This window comes from Triticum aestivum, chromosome 1B (genome assembly GCF_018294505.1).
Source record: "Triticum aestivum cultivar Chinese Spring chromosome 1B, IWGSC CS RefSeq v2.1, whole genome shotgun sequence".
NCBI classification, from domain to species: Eukaryota; Viridiplantae; Streptophyta; class Magnoliopsida; order Poales; family Poaceae; genus Triticum; species Triticum aestivum.
In genome coordinates, this window is record NC_057795.1 from 441,002,484 (window position 1) to 441,011,834 (window position 9,351).

Below are 9,351 nucleotides of genomic sequence, written 5' to 3' on the forward strand. Positions count from 1 at the left end.
TGCTTCCGCTCTTTGGGTGAGCTCGTCTATGAACAATGGCTCGCCACTAATATCCATGTCATTGCCTTCTTTTTCATCACCATCACCTTCGACATAGATGTCATGGTCCTCATGCCACGAGTCACCATGGTCGTAGTCAGCACGGTCGTCGGCCTCTTCATCGGCAGTGAACTGGCAGCGGCCATCCTGACTTTGGGTCTCCTCGGGGTCGTAGACAGGGACATGCCCACCCTCGTAGATCACTTCCTTCATGAACTGGTCGTAGTAGGGGTCGTCGACCGGTGCCGTTGGTGTTGGCATTCCATCGAACAAGACGCCGGGGAACGACATGGTGCCCGTAAACGGCGGATGTGCTTGCTTTCTTTGCATCTCGACGGCCGACCAGCCGCCGCTGCTGGACCCAGGGGTGACGTTGAGGTCGATGACGGCCACCATGCGCGGGGTGGACGGCGGGATCACGTTCACGTTCGGCGACCCCGAGAAACGGGTATGTCCGTCGTGCCTTGGCGGGGGAAAGCCGGGCGACATTGGCGTGGTCCGCGACGTGGGCGACTGGCAGTGCGAAGGCCGGGCGACCGACGACCCTGTGCTCGCCGGACCGACGGCCGCTCCGGAGAAACCGGCAGGACGACAAATGCCAGCCATGAGAAGGCGTGCGCTTTGCTGACGATGGCCTCTGTCGGTGTCAAAACCGTCGGATCTCGGGTAGGGGGGTCTGAACTGTGCGTCTAGGCGGATGGTAACAGGAGACAAGGGACACGATGTTTTTACCCAGGTTCGGGCCCTCTCGATGGAGGTAAAACCCTACTCCTACTTGATTAATATTGATGATATGGGTAGTACAAGAGTAGATCTACCGCGAGATCAGAGAGGCCAAACCCTAGAAGCTAGCCTATGGTATGATTGTTGTTTGTCCTACGGGCTAAAACCCTCCAGTTTATATAGACACCGGAGAGTGCTAGGGTTACACAGAGTCGGTTACAATGGGAGGAGATCTACATATCTGTATCGCCAAGCTTGCCTTCCACGCCAAGAAAAGTCCCATCCGGACATGGGACGAAGTCTTCAATTTTGTATCTTCATAGTCCAGGAGTCCGGCCAAAGGTCATAGTCCGGTCATCCGGACACCCCCTAATCCGGGACTCCCTCAGTAGCCCCTGAACCAGGCTTCAATGACGACGAGTCCGGCGTGCAGATTGTCTTCGGCATTGCAAGGCGGGTTCCTCCTCCGAATACTTCATAGAAGATTTTGAACACAAGGATAGTGTCCGGCTCTGCAAAATAAGTTCCACATACCACCGTAGAGAGAATAATATTTGTACAAATCTAATCTGCTGACGTATTCCGCAGCGTAACATCATGCCACGGCCAAGCCTTTATTCGAATCGTTTTACTGTCCCACCTCAGCGCGCTTAGCGAGGCGGTTTCCTTGGCACGTCTTGTCGAAGCAGAGATCGTGTCCCCTTATTCCGGAATTCTCATCAATACGGGCGTGGGTAACCCAACCGTGCCATTAATCACAGCGCTTGGGAGATAAGGGAGTTTTACCATGCTGGCGGGGGCACATAGTTTCGTCCGCCCATATAAGGGGATAAGGATCCACCTTTTCCATCTACGCCTTCTTCCTCCTTTGCTTATCCATTTCCGCGCACTCGAGCTCCAGCGCCCAAGTCCACACTTCCCACCTCAACCTTCTCCAGCCATGTCCGGAGCGGGAGGCAGGTGGATGGCCTCCTCCATCACGGAGGGGCACATCAAAAAGTTGAGGAAGGCCGGATACTTGTCCAACGACATTGCGCACCGGCTCCCAGATGAGGGGCAGCTCATCCCCACCCCCAGGCCCCATGAGAGGGTGGTGTTCCTCCCCCATTTCCTCCGTGGACTGGGCTTCCCACTCCACCCATTTGTCCGGGGGCTCATGTTCTACTACGGCCTGGATTTCCACGATCTGGCCCCGAACTTCATCCTCAACATCTCGGCGTTTATCATCGTGTGCGAGGTCTTCCTCCGCATCAAGCCCCACTTCGGCTTATGGCTAAAGACCTTCAATGTCAAGCCGAAGGTAGTGGGCGGCCGGCAAGCGGAGTGCGGAGGCACCATGGTGGGCAAGATGCCCAGCGTTACATGGCTCAAGGGCTCCTTTGTGGAAACCATCAAAGGGTGGCAATCGGGGTGGTTCTACATCACCGAGCCGCGCGACCCTGAATGGGCAGCGGCCCCTGAATTTCGATCTGGCATCCCCACACGGCTCACCTCTTGGAAAGAGAAGGGCCTATCGTGGGGTAATTCGGAAGAGGTGACCGGACTCCAAACCTGCGTCCAAAACCTGGTGGACAAGAAGGTTAAACTTGTCAACGTAGTCCAGGTCATGCTCTTCCGTCGGATCCTCCCGTGTCAAGGACAGGCTTTTAACTTGTGGGAGTTCGACCCGGCCCAGCACCAAACCCTGTCCAGGCTCTTTGACACAATGCACGAGGATGCCTGGAAGGTGCTATTCAAGGGCTCCGAGGTTTCCCCTCCCATTACCGAGGATCGCGGATTCTGCGCGAAGCGCCAAGCCAGCGCGGTAAGCTTGTTTTACCCTTTACAGGATACTTGTTTTTCATAGTTTGAGTCTATGCGGGATCTAAGCTCCCGCTCCTTTGACAGGACTAGAAGAAGACGTCCGGACAGACCGACTGTCCGGCTCCGTTTCCTGAAGGCCCAGCAGATGCCCGCTTGGCGAAGCTGCTGGTCCCGGCACCTCACGTGGTGCCGGAGAAGAAGGCCAAGAAGAAGGCCATGGGAACTCGAAAGAGCTCACGGCGCCTGGTGGTGTCGGATTCATCACCCGACGACCCCGAAGCGCACTCCTCCCCCGAAGACGACGAGGAGGAAGAAGAAGCCTCTCCCCCTCCATCGGGGGAGGAAAGAAGAGAAAGGCCGCCCCAACTGGGGAGGCCGGAGGGTCCAAGAAGGGAAAGACCCTTCTTCCTGACTACTCCACCAGCGCCGACAACGGCGGAGAGGAGTGGCCATCCAGGGCCAAGCCCCTGGCGAAATCATAAGTATCCAGATACCAGAATAACTCATGGCGTTCCTTTAGTGCACGGTATCTTCTAACGCTGAACATAATCATGCAGTCCGCCCAAGGCCCAGCTCAACGCTTCGTCGAGCGGATCCCTGGATTCATCGGATGTGAATAGTCTTTCACTCTCGACTGCTATCTCCCCTCGCCCCACGGACGATGCCGAGGTGGAGTCCTAAAAGGGGCCAAGCCAGGAGGAGGTAGCCCCGAAGGCGCCGCAAGGCGACCTTCCGGACTCCAGGCGCAAAGGGGATAAAACCCCAGAGGGATCTAAGTCCGGCCCTGGGCCGGACACCGCACCGGAACCTTTAGTGGTTCCGGAGTCCGGCAGGCGGCCCCCTCGTAAGAAGGGCAAGCCTACAACGCCGGTGGCCTCTGTCCAACCGGAGGCACCGGACAATTTGCTGGAGGTGGTTAACAGCGCCTCTATCGACGAGGAGCACCACACTATTATGAGTGCGGTGATCCAGAAGGTTCAGTCCACCAAGAGCGGGCTGACAGAAGCCTGTGCCAGCCTTCTAACAGGCTTTGAGGTATTATTGAAGACATGTAAAAATATTACCGCATAGACAGTAGCCCCTGATGCTCAGTTTGGTGTTCGGAAAGAAAAGTCGGACTGAGGATCTAAAAAGATACACGCAGGAGTCTAACATAAATATGTCAATATGGGAATGCAGGCTACGCTGCTGACCTCTGCCGCACTGACTGCAGAGGTCGATGCATTGAAGCAGAGCCTCGAGCGGTCCGAGAACGAGCTCGACCTTGCCAAGAAGCAGCTCGAGGACAAGGAAGGTAAGTAGTACCTTATGTAAGTATATAAAAAATACCTGGTTGCAAAAAATGACAGGACCAACGTGAGTATTACAGGGGCCACAACCGAGGTGGCGACCCTGAAGGAAGCGCTGTCCAAGGCCGAAGACAATGTGGCCGTGGAGCGCACCGAGCGAGAAAAGCAGGAGGCGCGGGTGGCGGAGGTGCGGCAAGAGCTCCATGCTCTTGTGAAGAAACACAAGAGATTGGAGCTTGACTCAAAGACTCGAGAGTCCGAGCTTGCCTCGGCCCTTGAGAGCGCCAAATCTGCCAAGGCCAAAGCCCAAAAGACCCTCCAGGAAATTGAGGCGATGAAGAAGATAGCGGCGGGTAAGGCATTCTTTGTGCAAAGCAAGCACGTGAAAGTGAATTACTTGTTACTTACCCGAATCCGGAGCTCTCCAGGAGCATTCGCAGAGCTGCCCCGCGGTGTGTCCGACACCGCCGCATTCTACCGAGCCAAAGAAGGGAGCTCGACGGAGAAGGTGTTCTGGTCCCAGTATGTTGAGGCCGGACACCCGGTGCCCTTGAGTGACCAGCTGAAGCAGTTGGTCGAGCTCCATAAGGTAGCCGAACAGGCCATGAAGGGCCTTATAGGCCGGCTGTGGCCTGGGGAGGTCCTGCCTGGGAGCTACTTTGGGTTGGTGAGGCGGCTGGTGGATGCCTGTCCACGGCTTGAAGTCATCAAGCGCTCCGTATGCATCGAAGGCGCCCGTAGGGCCCTTGCCCGTGCTAAAGTACACTGGGGCAAGCTGGATGCTGAGAAGCTGGTGACAGATGGGCCACCGGAGGGGAAGGAGCATCGCAGGCCCGAGATGTATTATGAGGGCGTCCTGAAGGGTGCCCGCCTTGTGGCGAATGAATGTTCCAAAGATGTAATTTTTGAGTAAACTCGCTCGAGTTTATCTGTGCGCTGAAAACTTGTTCATATGCGCTAAGCAACGCTTGTTGAATTTAAAATATTACCTTCTGTGCGGCCGTTTGTTAAATCTGAGAGATGCGAGTCGTCGGCTTCTACCCCCATGCCACGATTGCTGGGGTGTTCGGGATAAACCTGAGCGCTCTTGTTCCCATTCTTGGGTCCTTCAAGGGAGGCACTCAGCACAACGAACAAGGCAATCGGACTATAATGGTTTATCACTCTCACTTAGCCATAGAATTCTATAATTTTAAATTCCGGCGAAGCCCCTAGTATTCGGAAGACCGAGTTTGGGGCGCTATCCACGCCTAGGCCGGACAAAGCGAGCTCCTTGCTCTAAGCGGCTTAAGTCTTTAGGGACTCGAAAACCTCTCGAACAGCGACCGACTCTTGCCCTATCATGACGGTCAGTTTTAGCTTTCTCTACTGAGGTGCTTAACCCAGCTCAACTGGGGCACAATCGCAGTAGTTCTTCCAGCGCTACCTTAGCCGATATAGCGGAACGTAAGGTACCAAAACATGGGAGTCGGGCAAACCCAACTATTGACCCAAGACATGATTCGGAGCTGATGCATATAATGCTATAAGTTCGGGGTGCCGCACTCATGGGAGTGTTCGGACTTCTCACACCATATTATGGGGTACTTAAGCCCTTGGTGTATTGGCCGTACCAAAGCGTACAGTTGCATAATATCATAACTGAACATATTTTACATAAAAAATGAATGCAATAATAGACAAGAGCTATATATTGTTTATTAAAAGGCTGTTGTGAAAGCAGAACGATACAAATAGTGCGATAAGAAAGAGATGGGATTATTAGACATGCCCCCCCTCCAGGGGCAAGCTGCGAGACTTTATGTAAGACAGGTATTTAGCTCGTTATAGAGACCACCTGGACATCCGACGTAGCTTGCTGCCTCCCTGGCTGTTGCATCGTGTGTTCGGCGATTGTGCTGCCGGACAGGCCTTCCGAAGAATGGAGTCCTGAAAGTAAGAAAAAAGAAATGACAAAATCTGGAGCCCCTAGTGCGGTTGAGCCGCATTTTGGGCGTGCCGTGGTTGTGCCCCTCCCAATATGCCCATGGTATTTCCAGGGCATAGTTATGTACGCGTAGTACTGGTTTCGCAATTTTGCGAGGGCTGGGGTTGGTGCCGCACTGCTATGCTTGCTTGGAACGTGCCAGACGGTCTTTTTGTAGGTTACTCCGGGCGCGCTTGACGGTGTCCGGACGTTTAGTAGCCGGACTGGAGAATTGCCTTGAGAGGCTACTTTGTACTTCCGCCGCGAGAGCCGCCATATGCTCCTCCGTTCAGAGAGAGCGTTCGGTGTTTCCATTGACCGTAATGACTCCTCGAGGGCCTGGCATCTTGAGCTTGAGGTATGCGTAGTGCGGCATCGCATTGAACTTTGCAAATGCGGTTCGTCTGAGCAGGGCGTGATAGCCACTGCGGAACGGGACTATATCGAAGATTAACTCCTCGCTTTGGAAATTATCCGGGGATCTGAAGACCACTTCGAGTGTAACTGAGCATGTACAGTTGGCCTCTACACCCGGTATGACGCCTTTAAAGGTCGTCTTTGTGGGTTTAATCCTTGAGGGATCTATGCCCATTTTTTGCACTGTATCCTGATATAGCAGGTTCAGGCTGCTGCCGCCGTCCATGAGGACTCTAGTGAGGTAAAATCTGTCAATGATTGGGTCTAGAACCAATGCGGCGAATCCGCCGTGGCGGATGCTAGTGGGGTGGTCCCTTTGATCAAAAGTCATCAGGCAGGAGGACCATGGGTTGAACTTTGGGGCAACTGGCTCCAACACATATACGTCCCTGAGTGCACGCTTCCGCTCCCTTTTGGGGATGTGGGTTGCGTATATCATGTTCACCATTCGCACTTGTGGGGGAAAGCCCTTCTGTCCCCTGTTGTTTGGCGGCTGGGGCTCCTCCTCGTCATCGCTATGCAACCCCTTGTCTTTGTTTTCGGCACTTAATTTTCCTGCTTGCTTGAACACCCAACAATCCCTGTTGGTGTGATTGGCTGGTGTTTTGGGGGTGCCGTGTATCTGGCACGAGCGATCAAGTATTCGGTCCAAACTGGACGGGCCCGGAGTATTTCTTTTGAATGGCTTTTTCCGCTGACCGGGTTTAGAGCCTCTGAATCCGGCATTAACTGCCGTATCCTCAGCATTGTCGCCGTTAATGCGGCGCTTGTGCTTGTTGTGACGCGACCTGCCATTGTTGTCCTTGGTATCCGAATTACCAGGGCTCTTGGTCATATTATTACTGCTAGCTAGCCAACTGTCTTCTCCCGCGCAAAAGTGGGTCATGAGTGTTGTGAGGGCTGCCATGGATTTCGGCTTTTCCTGTCCTAGGTGCCGGGCAAGCCATTCGTCTTGGATGTTACACTTGAAGGCTGCGAGGGCCTGTGCGTCCGGACCGTCGACTATTTGATTTTTCTTGGTTAGGAACCATGTCCAGAATTGTCTGGCCGATTCCTCTGGCTGCTGAATTATGTGGCTTAGGTCATCGGCGTCTGGTGGTCGCACATAAGTGCCCTGGAAATTGACTCTACCGGCAAGCTGTTAAGCCAATGCCGAGCTAGTCCTTTAAGCTTGAGTGGGAGGTATTTTATAGCGTGTAGATCATCACCGCGGGCCATGTGAATATGAAGGAGATAATCCTCGATCCATACCATGGGATCTGTTGTGCCATCGTATGATTCGATGTTTACGGGTTTCAAACCCTCGGGGATTTGATGATCCATTACTTCATCTGTGAAGCATAGTGGGTGTGCGGCGCCTCTATACTGGGCTATATCACGACGTAGCCCAGATGAGCTTTATCTGATGTGCTCGGCCTAGCCGTATTTGCCATATCCGGCGTGACGGTTATCGTCATGTGTCGTGGGGTACCCACACGATCCGTATATCGATCTTGTTTGCCTTGCCTTGTCCTCTAATATGTCTCGCAGGTCTGGCGCATTTCCCCGTGCCTTGGTACTTTTTGAGTGGTGACGGGGTGCGGCTTGAATTGATGGCCGAGAGGCCTCTCTATCGCGGCCACGAGGTGGCCGGTCGGCCGCGTCATGTGCTGGTGATGTAGGTTTAGTTGCTTCCTCCTCTAATTGGGGTAGCAGCCTGCGCTTTGGGTAGCTCTTGGAGGGGCGTTCGAGTTCGTACTCTTCGGCCGCAAGGACTTCAGTCCATCTGTCGGCTAGCAAGTCTTGGTCATCTCTAAGCTGCTGCTGTTTTTTCTTGAGGCTACTTGCCATGGCCATAAGCCTGCGTTTGAAATGCTCTTGTTCGACGGGATCCTCAGGCACGACAAATTCGTCGTCGTCGAGGCTTGCCTTGTCTTCGGAGGGAGGCATGTAATTATCGTCCTCGACCTCTCTGTCTGCCGCTCTCTCATGAGGGCTGACTTCTCCATCCTCGTGTGCTAAATCCTGCTGGAGGGGGTTGTCTTCGGCACTGTCCGGGGTGTTATTATCTCCCGTGCCGAAATCGCCGTTTTTGCTTTGGCGGGATTTAGAGCGGCGCCGCTGACGCCAGCGCTTAGGCTGTTTCTTGGAGGGGTCATCCTCCGTTGTTCCATCGCTGTTCCCTTCTTTTGGGGTGTCCACCATGTATATGTCGTATGACGAGGTGGCTTTCCAATGCCCTATAGGCGCTGGTTCTTGGTCATCTCCTTCATCGGCGTCCATACCGTCGATGTCTTCGGAGTCGAAGTCGAGCATGTCGATTAAATCATCGACAGTGGCTACGAAGTGGATGGTGGGTGGGCTTCGAATTTCTTCGTCGTCCGCATCCCAACCTTGCTGACCATAGTCCGGCCAGGGCTCTCCTGATAAAGAGAGAGACTGTAGTGAATTCAAAATGTCTCCAAAGGGCGAGTGCTGAAAGATGTCCGCAGTGGCGAACTCCATGATCAACGCCCAATCGGGTTCGATCGGTAGGGGTGCGGAAGGCTCGGAGTCCGGAAAGGAGTCTGGCACCTTGGAGTCACGAGCTTCGTGAAGGACAAGGCTGGTGTTCGGCTCGATCGCCGTAGAGATTGCAGCCCCCGAGGCGGTGTCCGGCCACCCGTCCTCGATTGGCGCAGTCGGCTCCGAGCTAAGGGTCGGAGCGGACACTGGGGCGACTTCCTGGGCACCGTCCGGCGACAGAGCTAGATTATGCCCATCGTGACAGCGCGACGCGCTCGGCTGTGGCTCGAACCCGTCGAAGATCAAGTCTCCGCGGATGTCAGCCGTGTAGTTCAAACTTCCAAACCTGACCTGATGGCCAGGGGCGTAGCTTTTGATCTGCTCCAGATGGCCAAGCGAATTGGCCCGCGGTGCAAAGCCACCGAATACGAAGATCTGTCCGGGGAGAAAAGTCTCACCCTGGACCGGATCGTTGTTGATGATCGGAGGAGCCATCGGGCCTGAAGGTGACGACACAGAGGAACTCTCAATGAAAGCACCAATGTCGGTGTCAAAACCGGTGGATCTCGGGTAGGGGGTCTTGAACTGTGCGTCTAGGCGGATGGTAACAGGAGACAAGGGACACGATGT